We start from the raw sequence: 19,026 nt of genomic DNA on the forward strand, positions 1-19,026 counted from the left end.
AATAACGTTCAACATTTTTTTTATTAGCCGTGTCAATTTCTGTAAAAAAACATGTTCAGTATTGTACACTTAACAATATTATTGGCCTATTGACTTGTAGCATTAAGAAATTACAATGCTATGATTGCTCCATGTTATTGTCTTTTCATTTCTTCCTCAAAGTAGTTTAGCCAGGAGGCCCCAAAGCTCTCCACAGGCTCCATAAGAAGAGGGACCACAGGGCCTGCAAATATTCAAGTGCCACGAATATTTATACAACGTGTCGACAATATTTGAAACGCGTTTAACGAGAGAGATATATTCTGCGTGTGAGCCAGGAGGCTGTTTCCGTAACGGAATAATGAGCTTCGTCAAACATTAATGTACACATTAATGTGTCGTAAACAGTTTGTCCCGTACATTGACTGCGTGGAGAGGAGCATGACGCCTCGAATGCAACGAATAGATTTAGCAATTACAGTGCCATCCTTGTGTGTGTGTTTATGTTTTGTTACCAAATTACGGCTAAAATCGTTTCAAAGGGTAAACGTTTTCCACACGGTGGACTGATGCGCAAACTCGACTTGCGATGATTGATTCGATCTCCCGGTGTGCCAGTTGACACAATGGGGCGAGTTTCTTAAATCCCTCCCCCCCTCCATGCCTATGTCAACTCTTGTCTGTTACAACTTCCAAAGTGCCCGTTTGTTGCTGGCCGCTTGGCGTTTGGGGGGCCTCTGGGCGTGTAGCTCAGCAACTTTGTGTTTAAAAAAAAAAGTAGAACGCATTGCAAAGGGGCTGGTGGTGGTTCGCGATGGGGCGGGGAAGTTGTAACGAAGTTGTAACGATCTATCACAGCCGTGCACTTAACACAACAACTCGAGCGGCGATGACGACACAACAACAAGAATACAAATACCAGGATTTTGTTAAAATTCAAACAAAGATACACAAGCAGGTGTTGAATTCAACACTTGCCCGTAACAAACACGGTCTAACGCGTTTATGCATCAGTGCCGTGTGTCCATCCATACCAGGGTTGGTGTCACTCTAGATCTCCTACAGATCGAATCTGAACGAAATGTTGCTAATGATTATTACATTTACAGAGCGCTTTTCGATTTGAAGCTTCCGTGACTGCACGGATTCATCTACTTGGCTCTTTCGGTTATTGTCACGTAGAAGGGAAATAATAAAATAATAAAAATGTAACATAATAAAATACAATTCTCACGACGTTTCGGCCACAACGCAAGCAGCCGTCCTCAGGTGAAGAACAGGGCTGTCTCATTCAGACGCTGTCTTTCCGACAGCCCTGTTCTTCACCTGAGGACGGCTGCTTGCATTGTGGCCGAAACGTTGTGAGAATTGTATTTTATTATGTTAAATTTTTTTTCTTTTATTATTTCCCTTCTACGTGACTTTACCGAAAGAACCAAAAAGAAGAGCGCTTTTCATCAAGGATCTCAAAGTGCTGTACAGGACACAGCAGCAACAACCACTCGGCATATATTATAAATGCATTTTAAGAATCATTTACGAAATGGGCATATGAGCAGGGGACCCCGGCTACCTGGAGGATTTTCTTGCTCGCCATCCACTCCCCTCCTCCTCGTCGTCGTCGTCACATCCGCTTCGATCCCTCGCCGCTGAGCGATCTACAGACAGCAGCAGCCAGCGGAGCGACTGAGCCACCTCGTCCGTGTCCCCCGTGCCTTTGGCCACAGGCAGTCCACGTGGAGGTGCCCACGCCTCATTCACACCCAGTGCCGGATGAAGCTCGCGCGGGGCCTGTAGCGTCTGTTATAAAGGGGCCCGAAATAAAAATAAAAACACGTAAATATTGAAACACACAAATTTTTTACTTGCGTAGTAAAGTAATTGTATTTTTTCACGTGCTATACAGCCAGGTAATACGACAAATCGCTAACCTTAAACACCCAGTCGTACGTAAAAGTTGAAGGCGGTATAGTACTATAGTAATAGAGCGAGTGCAGAATCACTGAACCGGAATTGATAGCCTGAAATAATTTAGCGCGGGGCCCTTGAAAGTGCGGGTCCGTAGCTACTACACATGTAGTAGCTACTACATGTGTAGCTACTTGTGCTACTTGGATAATAAACCAGTCCCGTCCAAAGTTAAAACGAACCGAAAACACTGAACAATGTGCCTGTTTTATTAGCCTGGCGGGGGCACACCTCAATTGATGTCACAAAATGCATGGTCGCAGATGAACCTAGCGATCACTTTAATCGCTTGTAATGGAGAGATACATCGTTAACGCACACTGAAAGGCGCCTTTAACGAAAGATGAAGTTTGATTGAGTTGTGTTGCGATTGCGGACTTTTCTTTCAATGAAACCCCAGACGAATTGCTCAACGGTGGGGTGGGGGGGTTATACCACCCCAAACCGGATCGATACATGGGACTGTTTGTAAATGTAGTTTTTGTTTCACATATCTCCTCCCCTAATGCTTCCGTAGCAACTATCAGCACGCGCGTACTCCCACATCCCGTTGGGAAGCCTCGCGCGATGCCGGCACGCGGCCACGTTTGCTGCTATTTGGTCTTCTTCCCAACTTTTAAGTCGTAGTTTGTTGTTGGTTCTTTTGCACAAAGGGGTTTGTTGTTGTTGTTGTCGTTATCTTTTATCGAACCACTTTTAATTTGTGCTGTTGCGGGAGAAAAGGGGGTGGTGGCGGAGTGGGGTGGGGGGAGACCCCCAGATCGTCGAGTTGATACCGCCAGATTCGGACAAATGAACGATGCAAAAATTGAGAAAATAACCGGGAGAGGGGGAGGCCAAGCCGACATGTGGGGGAGGGGGTGGTGGGGGTTCTTCTAAACACCCGAAGGTGTTGGTGGGGTACGGTCCGTGCCGGATTATTATAGTAGCACAAGTAGCTACACATGTAGCAGCTACATATGTAGTAGCTACTACGGGCCCCACACTTTCAAGGGCCCCGCGCTAAATGCTTTCAAGCGCTAAATTCCGGTTCAGTGATTCTGCACTTGCTCTATTATTATAGTACTATACCGCCTTAAATTTTTACGAACGACTGGGTGTTCAAGGTTAGCGATTTGTTGTATTATCTGGCTGTATAGCAAATGAAAAAAATACAATTAATTTACTATGCTAGTTACAAATTTGTGCTTTAATATTTATTTATTTTATTTAGGGCCCCTTTATAACGTTTGCGACAGGCCCCTCACTAGCTTACTCCGGCACTGGGCAGGGTGATCGTGGTGGTGGGGCAGCTCTTAGACGTCGCTCGTGGGGTGGCGGTGGTGGTGACATGAGCCCGGTAAACAAATTATTTGGCCCTTGATTTGAAATTATTTGGACCGACCGAGAGAGAGAGAGCGCGCGTGAGTGCGCGGTGCGCGCGGCTGGGTGGCGTGTTCCCCCGCCCCCACCACGGCCCCACAAATCTCCACGGACCGGAACGGATTTTGCCGCAGCCACAGAACACGACCTCGCCAGGCAGCCCGTAACGACGAACGCGATGTTCATCGTTACGTGGGCACAGACGAAGCCGAGGCAGGGCGCCCTGGCGGCTGTCGAGACGAGCGGCACACGAGCTTAAGACTGTGCGGGAGGGAGGGGAGGGATGGGAGGGGACATCGATTTGTAATGCCAGCCAGGGCGAGCTGTCAAAACGCAGTGTTTTGCTGCTGCTGCCGCCGCCGCTGCAATTGCTGCATAGAAGCTGTATAATAGGAATAATTTTTCGTGAGTTTTACGATTTTTTTTGCGAATGAAAGTGGGCCACAGCAGCGCAGTGGGTGACACGTGTCTCTCACAGCAAGAAGGCCCTGGGTTTCATTGCCGGCTTGGGTGCCTCTCGCGCGTGGAGTTCTCTGTGAAGTTCTCTCCCCCTGTTCTGGGTGGCTTTCCTCCGGCTTCTCCGCTTTCCTCACATCGCGATTCGTTTTTATTTTTATCGCGGTTGCGAGTCCAGAGTGGCCAGAGACAAATACGCGAATCTCGATGTGTTACTCAGAATCTCCATGTGTCTCTGTGGGTCTCTACATCTCTATGTGCCTCTGTGTATCTCCATGTGTCTCTGTGGGTCTCTACATCTCTATGAGTTTCAATGTGTCACTCGGTATCTACACGTGTCTCTGCGGGTCTCTACATCTCTATGTGCCTCTGTGTATCTCTATCCGTCTCTGTGGGTCCCGACATCTGTGTGAGTTTAGATGTGTCTCTCTGGGTCTCTATGAGTCTCTGTTGGTCTACACATCTCTATGTGTATGTTTATATTTCGATGTGTCCCTGTGTATCTCTATGAGTTTCGACGTGTCTCTCTGAGTCTCTTAGTATCTCTATGTGTCTCTCTGTATTTCTATGGGTCGACGACATGCTCCAATGTTTGCATGGGGGCCGTCCATAAATGACGTCACGCGATTTTGGACGATTTTTTATTCCCCACCCTTCGTCACACGGCGTCACAAAAAGTCAGACCCCCCTCAAATATGACGTCACGAAGCTCTGCCCCCACAAAAAAAATGAAACATGCTTCAAATCGCTTTAAACTATTGTCATTGTAGTCCGTATTTAATGTGGCGCTGCACTCTGATGTTGTAGGAGAAAACATTTATTAAAAAGTCTATTTAATTAAATAGAACCTGTTGTCTATATTTATTTAAAGTTACGCATTTTGATGTGACGTCACAAATGTCTGACCCCCCCCCCCCCCAGGTGCGTGACGTCATTTATGGACGGCTCCTGAGCGCTGTTAACGAGTCCTCGACGCAAACAGGTCACGTGGCTCCTGTGCGTGGACGCAGAGGTAACAAAAATAAAGCCCACCCGTGCAGCTTGCCCAGACTCTAGGGGCAAGTGCTGTTAGCGAGAAGCACATATGAAGGCCGGCACGGCACACGAGGGGGTGAGTGGCCAACACCACGCCCGGCCGCCTTTGTCTCCCTCGTGGTGATGTTTACTACACACCGCACCAGGTACTCATTTGAGTCTGCATCGACCTCGGGGAGGCCCAGGACCGGTTCAGACAATCGTCACCGGTGTTGGCCGTGAGCGGGATTCGAACCCGGATCGCTGGACGCTGGGTTCGTAACGCAGCGTAGCGCTAACTGCTGCGCCACCGCTCCCCTGTGCCACGTGGAGATAACCCCCCCCGCCCCGACGCGGCTGCAGAGACTTTTAAACCACTTTCATTGCTGCCAGCAGCAGCAACAGCACTGGAGCCGATTTCGATACGAAACAAAGTCACCAGCGACAAATAATTACCAAACACAATGAAAAAAAAGCCACGTGGCGCTCGACGCGCCGCGCGCAACGACACAAAAAAACGTCACGTGGTGGTGGTGGTCGTGAGAAGGTGAACAGGAGGGTGCCGTTCACGCCGGTAAAGAGGGGCTTTTCCTGCCCCCCCCCCAGCCCTCCCCCCCCCCAGCGTTCAAAGAAGAGGACGCGGGCAGAGGATAGCGCTGAACCCATCTCCGACTCGCGCCACCGCGCCTCACTCGCTCGCTGCCCGCTCTTCGCCCGGGGCTGGGGTTTCGCAAAATCACCACCACCACCACCCCTCGCCGCGAAACCAAAATTGTGGCCGGCGTCGAGAGAGCGGCGGCTCCTCCGGCAGGCGGCCGCTAAGTGAAAATTAATCACCCGTCCGTGGTGCCAACGGGAAGTCAACCGCGCCGTTTAGTTTCCCTCGTCAGGGCGAGAGGGCAGGATGCCTGTGGGGAGTCATTCGTACCGGTTCGTACTCCTCCTACCTGATCAGTGTAGCACGCGGCCAGGACACAGAGTGACGGCGAAGGCGTCAACGTTCACGGTCCGCCAGACGAAGCGCGTTGACTCCGCTATGGCTTCCACGCTCCTTGTAATGTACCCCACGCGTCTTCCCTCGTCCATGGCTCACAGCAACGGATGAACATTGGAGGGGGGGGGGGGGTCACGAGGGATCTCATCGCGGTGACGAGGCCGTCACGGCTGCTCACCACAAATACCGGAACCCATAAAGCGAAATTTAAGCTCCGGTAATTATTGTGGGTTAATCATTATCATGACGATTATTCTTCACGAACGGTCTGCTCACGCGGGCCACGCTCGCGGTCTATGGAGCCTTCCCCATTGCGCGCACGGGGTCACAGCCGCCTCCACCTTGCACTCCTCATCTCGTGACGCCTTGCAGCAACGAGAACAACACAAAGTTGGAGCAGTTTCCTTCTCAAACGAGCTATTTTGGCGGTGCTCGCCTACCGTTCTCAGCCCTGGGCCCGTGGTGGCATTTCCGCGTTCCTATGGTGGGGCTGAGTCTATCCCAAAGGAGAAAAAAAAGCTGCCGAAATCCAGACAAGAGTGGTGTTCACGTTATTGAGCCCAGGGGGGTGGGGGGGTGATGGGCTGAGTCATCACCCAGACAGGGTTTCTCATTGAACGCTGGACCAGGTGGCTCGGCTCGAGAGCGAGTGGCTCGTGGTCGGAAGGTTTGCGAGCTCGGACCTTGAACCGCGAGGGTTTGGCTGTAGTGGGTCCGGCATAACCGAGGAATTTTTCCTGAAGTGTGCAAATGCAGGGGGTGGGAATCCGGTGAAGCTCCTCATTCGTAGCTGATTTTTTTTTTTGGGGGGGCACTATTGACGCATCGTATTATCCTCGTGCAACCAAGAAATGAACTCCGCTGTATCCATGCGGTCACATGAGTATGAATGCGGATAATAGGATGAATGTTTCCGCAAACTTTTGGGCAACTCCTCTTACCCGTGAAATTGGCAGGATTTCAGATTTATCGTGTAAATATTTCTCCACAGCTCCCAGCCACTTCATTAAACATGCAGCAGACTATGCACGTGCGCGTCTGAGAGTGAAGCTCCATGAATTAAACATCCGTAAATAAAACTGCCTACTGGTTAACCTTTGCCTGCGCGTGACCTGCGTTCCCTGGTACAGACAACGATTCGGCCGCAGCTACGAGCTGCACAAGCCTCCGGGCATGCGGTTTATTTCGTGAAAAGCCCCGTCGGATGAGATACACACTCTGAATCGTAAAAAAAACGCTGGCATTCCCATTGAGAACGGTGTCGTCGCGATGTTCGGGCATTGATTAAAGCTCATCAATCATCACCATCAGCCAAGCTTGATCGCCCCATTTGTTGGAAGGGTTGTCCATGCTTACCACGCACTCACGTTCTTAGTCATAATACAAGTGCTTTATCGAAACGGGCTGTGGCATTCCGCTCCTTGACTCACAGTTGGGGGAAGTGGCCAGTTCAAAACCCGGTCGGTGAATGACTCGGCTCCTCGGCCCTCCGGGATCAATGTGGAGCACTTTGAGAGACGTCCACAGATGTCACCTTTTAGTCAAGAACACAAACACTACGGTGCAGCTCTGCAGTGTTTCTATTAAACTATTAAACTATTTTATTTTACCAGCTAAGGCCCACTGAGCTGTGTAGCTCTTTTTCATAAACGACCTGGCTATCATAAATGACAGCTCAACGATGCGGCTTATCATCACGTGGAAATTTATTGCAGCCAAATATTCTAAATGTGGAGGGGAAAACCGGAGGACCCGGAGAAAAATCCACGCGACCACGGGGAGAGAGACACCGCAAACTCCAAATATACAGCAGCAGGCGTGAATGGAGTCGTTGTGCTGATGCGGTGTAGAATGTTACACATCAGAATTGGGTCTGATGGGAGCCTGGAGTTTGTACCCAGGGTCTTCAGCAGTGGCGCCTCAGTGCTCTGGCAAGGATACAGCTCCAGTCAGTGCTGCCGTAGCCACCTGGCCACCCCCAATGATTACAGGTATCGTGTGTTTTCTATCACCGATGATCAGCCAGGTGTGCCGTCATATTCTCAGGTTTTTTCGGTAAAGTCACGTAGGTAAAAACATTAAAATTAATGAAAGTAAAATAAAACAAAACAAAATAAAATTCACGACGTTTCGGAGGCAACACAAGTCTCCGTCATCAGGTGGGACCGTCACAGCCGAATTAGCTGCATCAAGTGAAGCAATGATTCAAGATGTAATCCCTTATAAGCAAGTTGAAGGGAGGTGGAGAGGGGGGAGAGCTTATCAGGCTGTGGTAGCCAATGAATGGAAACGTATCGGGAGGGAGGAGGAGCGGTGATCAAAGACTGCACGCAGTGCTCAACACAATGAATGGAGACGTGTCGGGACGGAGGGCGAGCGGCGATCAAAGACTGCACGCAGTGCTCAACACAATGAATGGAGACGCGCCGGGACGGAGGGCGAGCGGTGATCAAAGACATCACGTAGTGCTCAACACAATGAATGGAAACGTGGCGAGCGGTGATCAAAGAACAATGAAGAGATTACTGTTAAACACTGTGGATGTTAACACTCGGTGAAGTAAATTAAAATAGTACCTGTCAGATAAGATGGTCCAAAAAGTGTAATTAAGTCTTTTTTGCGTGGTTAATGACATCTTTCCAGTGATTACTGAGTTTGTACCCATCATCACGGTTGAAATTATGTCTGTGTTTGTATATTTGTATGGCTTCGTGTACAAACCTTTGATGGTAGCCCGGAGGTTTGCAGAGAACCTTGGTCTCGGAAAAGACAATTTCATGAGAGCCCGCCGAGTTGTAGCAATGATCGGCAACGGCCGAAGAATCATTTCTGCCGTGTTTCAGATCTGACTTGTGCTCGCGGACACGATCAGCAACATGACGTTTTGTTTCTCCAATGTAGCAATCACCACAAATGCAACTCAATTTGTAGACTCCAGGATACTGTAAGTCAGGAACGACATCCTTCACAGATGGAATCAGATCACGGATTTTATGCACTGTACTGAATCGGACTTGGATCTTATGTTTGTTTAGAATTTTGGAGATCTTTTTGGTCACGCCTGCTATGTATGGTAACGTGATAGTTTTGGTCAGAGTTTCATGTGGTTGTTTCTGTGTGGTGGGAGAGACAGCTTGGCGGATAGTGCGGTCAGAGTATCCGTTCATCCTGAGGGCCCGATGTACATGTCTTAATTCATCAGTCAGGTGGTGTTGGTCAGAAATGCCATGGGCTCTGTGGTATAGCGTTTTGATGGGAGAATTCTTTTGAGATGGGTGGTGGTGGGAATCCGGTTTCAAGTAGGAATTTGTCTTTTCCGAGACCAAGGTTCTCTGCAAACCTCCGGGCTACCATCAAAGGTTTGTACACGAAGCCATACAAATATACAAACACAGACATAATTTCAACCGTGATGATGGGTACAAACTCAGTAATCACTGGAAAGATGTCATTAACCACGCAAAAAAGACTTAATTACACTTTTTGGACCATCTTATCTGACAGGCACTATTTTAATTTACTTCACCGAGTGTTAACATCCACAGTGTTTAACAGTAATCTCTTCATTGTTCTTTGATCACCGCTCGCCACGTTTCCATTCATTGTGTTGAGCACTACGTGATGTCTTTGATCACCGCTCGCCCTCCGTCCCGGCGCGTCTCCATTCATTGTGTTGAGCACTGCGTGCAGTCTTTGATCGCCGCTCGCCCTCCGTCCCGACACGTCTCCATTCATTGTGTTGAGCACTGCGTGCAGTCTATGATCACCGCTCCTCCTCCCTCCCGATACGTTTCCATTCATTGGCTACCACAGCCTGATAAGCTCTCCCCCCTCTCCACCTCCCTTCAACTTGCTTATAAGGGATTACATCTTGAATCATTGCTTCACTTGATGCAGCTAATTCGGCTGTGACGGTCCCACCTGATGACGGAGACTTGTGTTGCCTCCGAAACGTCGTGAATTTTATTTTGTTTTGTTTTATTTTACTTTCATTAATTTTAATGTTTTTACCTACGTGACTTTACCGAAAAAACCTGAGAATATGAATCATTGCAGTCACGAAAGCTTCAAATCTAGGTGTGCCGTCATTGTAAATCATGCTACGTGGCAACTGCCATCCACAACTCTCGCAGCCGGCGCAAACTTCGCAAAAGTGTGCCCCCTGGAAAGATGATCGCACGAAAAACCCACTGCTTACCAACGAATCTCTTGAGCAGCGCACCGTCGACAGAAGGCCCCCCCTGGGCTCCGATCTTCCGCGAAGCATCTGGTCACCCGGAAACGACCGCGAAACATCGGACGTGGACTCAATGACCGATTCGCAAATACGAAGAAGGCGTCGATGCGCCGCTCTGCTACTCCGCACGCGATCGTCCGGCTCAACAGCCTTCAATGTGCAATTATAATTGTTGCTCTACGTCAAGATCGGCCGCCGAACGACTAAGAAGAAGATCGACATTTGGGAGGATCTTGCGAACGACAAAGAGTCACGTGGCGTGCTGCTGCTGCTGCTGACGTGCGCTCGAGTGTTCAAGACGTACCATGGCCTACAACAATCGTTTATTCACATTCAGATAGAACAGTGCACGTATATTTTAGATTTGAAGCTTTTGAAGGTTCTCTGCAAACCTCCTGGCTACCATCAAATGTTTGTACACGAAGCCATACAAATATACAAACACAGACATAATTTCAACCGTGATGATGGTTACAAACTGAGTAATCATTGGAAAGATGTGATTAACCATGCAAAAAAGATTTAACTACACTTATTTGGCCAATCTTATTTGACAGACAACTATTACAGGTTTACCATGTTCAGTTGTTTTCTCCTTGTCACAGGTTGAGTCACAAACCGTACCTCTCCATAACAAAGGCTCACCCTCTTAAGCCTCACCTTACTATATGAATAAAAAGTGTGCTGTACTTGCCGCTTCCCCCCCCCCCTCTCCAACCATTATATAAACGGAGTGGAAGCTCCTGCAATCTCTCATTTACTTGATAGAGCTGTCGTGGCTGTGACGGTTCCACCTGAAGACGGAAGCTTGTGTTGCCTCTGAAACGTCGTGATTTTTATTTTATTTTACTTTTATTAATTTTAATGTTTTACCTACGTGACTTTACCGAAAAAAAACCTAAGAATACGTATATTTTACCCATAAAGCCGTCCTCAGGTGAAGAACATGTCTGTCAGCCCGACAGACCTGTTCTTCACCTGAGGACGGCTGCTTGCGTTGTGGCCGAAACGTCGTGAGAATTGTATTTTATTATGTTTTTTTTTCCTTTCTACGTGACTTTACAGAAAAAACCAAGAAGATGAATCCCTGCAGTCACGAAAGCTTTAAATCGAAAAATGAAGGCAGTTTAAGTGTGAACATGTGTGTGTGTGTGTGCGTGTGACCCGGGTAAAACCATCAACTCACTTCGCTCGAGAAGCTGGTTTCATCACGGGTGGCTGCCCAGATGAAACCCCCGAGATCTCGACGGTTCCCTGACATTGCCGTGTGGGTCTGTGGAACAGCCTCGGTGGCAGCACTGGGCACAAGGCAAACCCAAGCAAAAGCACACGTAAGGGCCTCAATCAGCTCAAGAGGAAACACGTGGGTGCGTCAAATATCAGCTTATATGCAAATCGTAATTAACATAACACTACGATTAACATAACGTGCCCTAATCTCCACTGGTGCCTGCATCTCTCATCTCACTCCATCCCCCATCCGCCACACATTTTTTTCTAATCTTGCCACATCTATGACTGCCTCTTGGGATGTTGTGCATTGCAGTTATTAATTTCTTCTTCGGGCGCACCCCAATCCCCCTTCAGTGTTTACAAAGCCCGCCCTCGTGAGATGGCAGACGATTATGTCGGGACCCTTCAACTCCGCACCTCAGATTATAGCCGTTGGCTACGTACGGTGCGAAAGAAGCTCAGCGTACATGCATACATACTCGGAGCCCTTATTGCGAGCCCCTACACCCACCGACTGAACCACCCCGCAGCCTAACACCGCGACGCCTGAGACCAAGCTACAAACCATCCACGCCGCCACCGCCACCACCACCGCCAGCCAGTGAAGGAGGAAACTGCCCCCCCCCACCCCGAACTCTTCCCACTCCACCAGCCGCCCCACCACACACGCAGAGAGAACGAGCGAGCGAGAGAGAGCAATTGCCCATTTTTAAACTCCGTCGTTAGCAGCCTTTGAGAGGCCGCTATCAAACATGCGTGGCGTTTAGAGAGCGCGAGAGTAAAAGCAGCGAACATTCGGTGCTCTTCACTGTGCGTACAGCAGCAGCAGCAGTAGCACGGGTCATCAGTACCCAGAACGCCCCATTAAAAGAAGAGGGAGGAGGACATCGTGACCTGGCGCAGCATATTGTTTGTGCCGTAATGGGGAAAAAAAAGCATTACATGCTGTGGTTGGCTGGTTGGTGGTGTTGGTTCGAGCTTCAAAGAATACCTGGGGTATCAATGTCAAAGGTACGTGATGTATTGTGCCGGGTGGCTGTTAAGGGTGTTTGCGAGTGCACGGAGAATATAAATGCGCGAAGTGTCTTGGCGGAAGGGAGAGGGAAATAAAATAGAGCAGCACCAGCTCCGGATTTGGTGTTTTGTTTTTGATGTTTTGGGGCGTAAGCGAGTGGTTTTATTCGGCACGATGTCCGACGTTTCACTCCGCATGACGGGGAAGTTATCTTCTCACCCAGGCGCTGTACATACCTGGGTATCTGGATAAATACCTGGGTACGCACTGAATGACGTGATTACAATTTTCAAACGAATACAAACTAAAGCGATCCGCAAATCGAGCTGCGATGAGATTTGAAATTTTGCACAATCCTGGATAAAAAAGCACGCATCGAATCGACCTGAAATCACGATGTCAACCAAGCATGACGACACATTCACTCCGCCTCTCTATACGCTGTGAAGAATGGGCATTGCCCGAAACGTTGCCCTAAGTGTCGTTGATAAATGACGACTTTTTTTGTTAACCATTCTGGTGCGCCACTGCCAACGTAGCAGCAGCAGCAGCATCGCCACCACCACCACGACGACCACCAAGCAGCGTGTTTACATCTGCAGACAACAGCTGCCAAACCTCCTCCTGCCTTTAAAGACCTCCACGTACCATGCGGCCACGTCTCTGTTAGCGACTGCGCCTCTTCGTGGCCCCTCCTGCGATGCCGAAGCACTCGGCTATCGCGCTCCCAGGAGGAGGTAACGTAAGAAAAAAAGTGTCGGACACTGTTACCAGATCTAGAGATCAAAAAAGCTTCTATCGACTGCGGGGGAAAAAAAAACAATCGGAACTTTATGGGAAGAGGTGGACAAACTAAGTTGCACAACGTTCCACTGCTGGAATTGTTAACCTATCTCAAGTCCCAACATTCTATATATTTTTCTTTTAAACGAGGAAATTGTTTATAGTTTTTTTTTAGTTTTACCACTTGTAGGCCACTGTTGCTGCATTCCCCTTGTGCCGTATAGCTGCCGTGGGTGGGGGGGGTAACCCTTGGCTACACTGCAAGCAGGGCATGGGGATGGTTGAGACGTGATGATGTCAGGAGCTTTGAGTCTCCAAAGCATTCATAAGCACCCTGTAAATGCAAATCCTTATCGTTAAAATATTTTTTTATAATAATCATCATAAAAAATACTCCCACCGCTGATTGTAAACCCAAGTGAAAGAAGCCACCACAGCAGACAATGAATGTTTGTCCCAGCACGTTCACTGCCGGTCGGAGAATGCCACGAGCCTCTGGCGTCTTCACCAGGGGGTCGAGTTCGTGCCCCGTCACAGGGACCACGTGGTCAGATATCTGAAGAGGAGATGCGTCTGCAAATTCATCATTTGGTGATGCGGCCGCTGCATTTGGCAATGACGGTGGCCTTTTAAGGAACAAAAATACATATATATGTAATGGCAACGTTTTGGGGAATGGGCCTTCTGCATAGCAAATTACATTTAAGCTTGTTCATTTAACAATTTACATTGTTGACAACCATCCGAAATTGTTTTATTTTCTTCATGCGACCTCTAGATGGGGGCAATGTCTCTAGTCTGGCAACACGGGCGTGAGGTCGCGGGGCAGGCTGCGCCCACGGAGGATGACCGAGATAAAGGGGGTAGCAGCAGTAGTAGCAGTAGTAGTGGTGGTGGTGGTGATCTCGTCAAATAAAGCAGTGGGTCGGGGGGGAGGGTCGATGCATCCCCATATATGCAACGCATTGCACCCCTATGACCCTGACCTTGAGGGGCCCGGCCACAGCGCTGTGCGGTCAGAACGCACGCAGGCTGACTTGGCATCACCCGTGTGCCTTGCTTACAGGGGCAGCTGCCGCCGGGGGTTCCCCTTGGCTGGACTCTGCAACGGTCCTGCCGGCGCCGTGAACGCATTTGGCAATGTTGAGTGGGCTGCTCGTGTCTGTGTCTGTGCCTCCGGGGGAACCCGTCCTCCCAGAAGCGCAGAGACGCCCGGGTGGCGTGGGGCCGCCACGACACGACCCACCGCCGCGAAGGGCTAGGGCAGCAGAAGCAGCAGCAGAAGTAGAATCAACAGCAGCAGAAGAAGAAGCAGCAGCAGAAGCAGCAGCAGAAGCAGCAGCAGAAGTAGAATCAGCAGCAGCAGCAGAAGAAGCAACATCAGCAGAAGCAGCAGCAGAAGAAACAGAAGCAGCAGCAGAAGAAGCAGCAGCAGCAGAAGTAGAATCAACAGCAGCAGCAGAAGAAGCTGCAGCGGCAGAAGCAAAAAACATCAACAGCAGCAGCAGAAGCAGCAGCAGCGAGCGGGCCCAGCACCGCTCCGCAGCCCGAGCCTGTTCTCTTTTGCGCATCGAGAATAAGCCGCCCGTGCGCCTCATGGCAAATGGCCACGACGCCTTCCTCTCCATCGCCTGCACGCCGCACTCGCCTGTCTCTCTGCCACGCCACAGACGCACGTTCTGCCCGCGTGCGCAACAATGCAATCGTTTTTGTTTTTGTTTTAAAGCGCACAGGTCAAACGTGGTGTTAATCGTCACGACGCCGCCGACGACAACGACGATTAATGCAGCAACGAAATACAAAAAACATTCAATGACCGCACGGCGCATGAATTTGCGGGCAGCGATGCACGCGCGCGCCGCACGAGGGCTCAGGAGGAGGAGGAGAAGGGCGACGTGAAGACGCCGAGCTATTTTTAGACTAATGGATGCTCTCTCTTTTTTTGAGGACAGAACGTCCAGGCATTGACACTGTCGCACGCGAGACCCTCCCCCCATCCACCACCCCCTCCTCAATAAGCGCCGCTGCTCCGGCGTTGCGAGACCTGCGGTTCGCGCTTCCCGCTTCAGGAGCGGTGCTGTTTGGGGTTATGGGGGGGGGGCAGGGCTCGGGGAGCCCCGGGGGAAGTGAAACGACTCCGGGTTTAGGGGGGGCAGGCGAGGGGATGGGCGGGGGGCAGCTCTGCCAGGCGTTCGCAAGCGAGCAGACGGATGGCTGGGGGGGGGCTCGGAGCCGAGCGAATCGATAATAATAATAATAAAGTATTCATAATAATAATAATAAAGTATTAATAATAATAATAATAAAGTTTAAATAATAATGAAGTGTAAATAATAATAATAATAAAGTTTTAGTAATAATAAAAAAAAACACTGCCCGACCTCTCTCCTCCCCATTGGCTGAGCAAATCCTCGTCTGAGTCATTCTCACCACCCTCACCAGCACCACCACTACCACACCACCACCACCCTCACCACCACCACTCTCACCACCACCACCACCACGCTCACTACCACCACTACCACCACCACCCTCACCACCACCACCGCACCACCACCACCCTCACCACTACTACACCACCACCACCCTCACCACCACCACACCACCACCACCCTCACCACCAGCACCACACAACCACCCTCACCACCACCACACCACCCTCACTACCACACCACCACCACCCTCACCACCACCACCCTCACTACCACACCACCACCACCCTCACCACCACCACTCTCACCACCACCACCACACCACCACCCTCACCACCACTACCACACCACCACCACCCTCACCACCACTACTACACCACCACCACCCTCACCACCACTACCATACCACCACGACCCTCACCACCACCACACCACCACCACCCTCACTACCACCACCACCCTCACCACCACTGCGCCACTGCGTCTCAAATAAAACGCAGACGCCAAATTCGGCCTGGCCAGAAAAAAAAGATTTAACCCGTTGGCCTTGCACGAAAACAAAGATCCCCCGTATAGCGTCAAGCAGTCTTTTAGGGAAAGGGCACTTCGCGGGCAGCTTCAAGTCCGGCACGGCACACGAGGCGTTTGTGTGACCAATACCACGCCCGGCCGCCTTTGTCTCCCCAGTGCTGATGTTTTGACACACCGTGCCAGGTGCTCATTTGAGGCTGAGTCGACCTAGGGGAGGCCCAGGACCGGCTCAAAGTATTCCGTGTTGGGTCGTGAGCGTGAGTCGAGGTCGTGTTGTACCGTGCTCGTAGCGCAGCGCGCTAACCACTGACGCCACCACTCCCCGTGGCCTTGGCACACACGCGCGCGCGCAGTGCCCGTGTCAAGTCCCCGCTAATGTCACGTGCACGTTGTTTTTGCTGCTGTTGTTCTGTTTACAATGCGTGCAAGTATTGTTTTGCTGTGACGCACTGTACGCGCTTGCAGATTGCCGGTACGCGTGAGCGCGTGCGGCGCGTTATTGCGCGCTGTGCAATGAACGCTCTTCTCCGGTGGACACTCATCCTCGATGTGATGACTCCCACCAAGTCGACCACGTGTCCTCCATGCGATAGAAGTAGCTACGGAGCGCGTCTCCCGACTCGTTGACGCTTGCCCCGTGGGGGTATGGCGACGGCTTGGGGAAGGAAGCCTTCATCCAGCAGTGGATTGAGCATGGCGAGACGATAGCGATGATGATGATGATGAAACATGTCCACATTGACCAGTGTGTGTTTGTGTGTGGGTAGCGGCTCGCATGCCCAATGCTTCGTAATTCAGTGGCAATCATGAAGCAGTGCGAAGAAAACGGCGTGTCCATGGCCACGACTACCATCATTGGCGGTATCCGATCCAACCTGCGCCGACCGGCCGTTGCGAAGTATGGTCCAACAACCTTCGGTGACCGACGCAGCACGAGGAGGCCTTCGTCCAGCGGTGGATGAAACGAGGGACTTTTGAAGACGAATCCTTCATATTATCCGCACTTCTCTGCAGATGAGAGGAGTGACCGCCAGAAGTGGCGTCATGGTCACCCCCGATGATCCGCATTTATCCGCGGAGAGCTGCACGGATAATAGGACTAAAGTCACAGACACAAGTGTGGACAATTGGATCTGCCAATAACGATACCCGCCCGCTCCGCTCCCCCCCCCAAATCACCGCGCAAAAGATGAGTTCCCCCCGTGCATCGCATTTCCTGCTGGCTGTTGCTTAAAAAACTTTAAAGTGTAAAGATCTCGGTGCTATTCTCTGCAGCGTGAGCTTTTATTGAAGCTACATTTCCCTCTGCCCACCAGTCTGGGGGGAGGAGGGGGGTCCATGCGTTGTACTGCGTGTGCTTGAATTGGAGAGCATCAGCGCGTTCCTTGTCTCGACGCCTTCATCTGCATTGTCACCATGACTCTTCCGTCGCATTCGGAGGCCAAATTTACGAATTTTGACAGTTTCAGAAGCCAAAATCCCACGCCGCGTTCTCGCAGCGTCTGCGCGCTTTGACGAGGCAAGCCGGCGTGCTCGGTAGCGGCGATGGCTATGCGCGTGGCCTGTTCACGGAGCACTGTGGAGGCAGCGAGGAGTAGGTGGATCACGCGAATGTTGTTGTCGGGACGATCCTGGCCGATCGTCTTCCCACAAGTTGGTGTCGACGACGTTGCCACTCGCTCACGTTGCACTCGATTGTATTCGGACGACGTCATTCCGAGATCAGCAGCTGCTGCTGCTGCCTTCTTGCTCCTATGGTGACTCAGCGGCGGTGCGAGGCGTAAGCGAAACTGAGTAAAGCTTGGGGCGGCTCCAAGCAGCCCAAGGGGTCACGAAGTCGCACAAAAAAAACATTGGGGTGACACCAAATATCAGCTCGAACTGAGATCCTTCTAAATAAAAACGCGTACCATTCAAATGACACCGATCCATTCATTGTAACGGGTCTGTTGCCATTGTTTGGCACACCTGCAATATAAAATGTGCGGAGCCTGTCCGTCGCGTACCGCTCGCGGTGGTGCGAAACACCGACAAGATTGTTTGATTAGGGGGCCCCCAAATCGACGCTGGACTCACCCACGGATGGTGCCAACGCTCTGATAATAGGGCCACCTGCATATGTAAGGTGATCAGTGCTCCACATTTACAACAATGCAGGTTGGGTTTCTGTGGTAACAGCTCCACGGCCGGCCCCACGCTCCCAACAGCTGTCTACAAACAACACTCGCTTTGTTTCGCGTTCGTGAGCTTTGTCATAACTCGAGTTATAACCGTGGCCTTCTGTTCCAGGGCACGTGTCCACCACGCAGCCAAATGGTATTACTCCACTTTAACGGCGCCAGGGTCGTACCTCCAGCGGGGTGAGACGGGCCTGATGACGGAATGGATCGTAGGGCCCTAAACATTCTCAAGTAGAGTTGTACCATTTGGCTGTGTGGTGGACACGTGCCCTGGGAAATAGAGAATTTTAGTGAAATTTCTCTCCCCCGAAACCGTTTGGCGGCATTTTGGTTTTAGAAGAATATCTGAGCTGGCGCCTCACCGCAGTTCGCGGCCACGTAGTTTTAGAAACAAGCGTCTAGACAATGTTCATGATTTCTATTTAAAGCATTCGTGACTGCAAGGATGCATATTCTTGGTTCTTTCGGTAAAGTTACGTAGAAGGGAAGTAATAAAATAATATAAATATTTTTTTTATTTTATTATCTCCCTTCTACGTGACTTTACCGAAAGAATCAAGAACATAATGTTAATGATTTCTGCTGTTGTGGATTGACACACAATAAGCCACTTCGTTGAGCTATCATTTGTGGCCAGTTCGCATCTGAAAAAGCGGCTCATGGCTCGGTGGGTCATACCTAGTAAGATTTAAAAAATTAGTTTAGTTTTATTTGTACATATTTTAAAGTCTTTTGTTTCCCTTGCATAAAATGTGCACTCCTATCATGCTTTTGTATTATTATATACGTGTTGTTGTTGTTGTTGGAACGTTCTGACGTGCCCCTACTGAGCGTGTGTGAAA

The 19,026-nt window shown here is 50.3% G+C and overlaps 1 long non-coding RNA gene across 2 annotated transcripts; it reads right to left on the reverse strand.

The window, feature by feature from the left end:
- Positions 1 to 1,370: 1,370 nt before the first annotated feature.
- LOC144950054 (uncharacterized) lies at positions 1,371 to 13,516 on the reverse strand. 2 transcript variants are annotated; one of them, XR_013640340.1, is made up of 5 exons: positions 13,442 to 13,516; positions 11,197 to 11,308; positions 9,972 to 10,040; positions 5,727 to 5,867; positions 1,371 to 1,637 (listed from the first exon to the last, which is right to left on the reverse strand). It is a non-coding gene; the product is annotated as an uncharacterized LOC144950054 (long non-coding RNA). The 2 variants fall into 2 exon arrangements; XR_013640339.1 differs by lacking the exon at positions 5,727 to 5,867 and having other exon boundaries at positions 1,371 to 1,779.
- Positions 13,517 to 19,026: the final 5,510 nt, after the last annotated feature.

Source organism: Lampetra fluviatilis, chromosome 56 (genome assembly GCF_964198595.1).
Source record: "Lampetra fluviatilis chromosome 56, kcLamFluv1.1, whole genome shotgun sequence".
NCBI lineage: Eukaryota > Metazoa > Chordata > Hyperoartia > Petromyzontiformes > Petromyzontidae > Lampetra > Lampetra fluviatilis.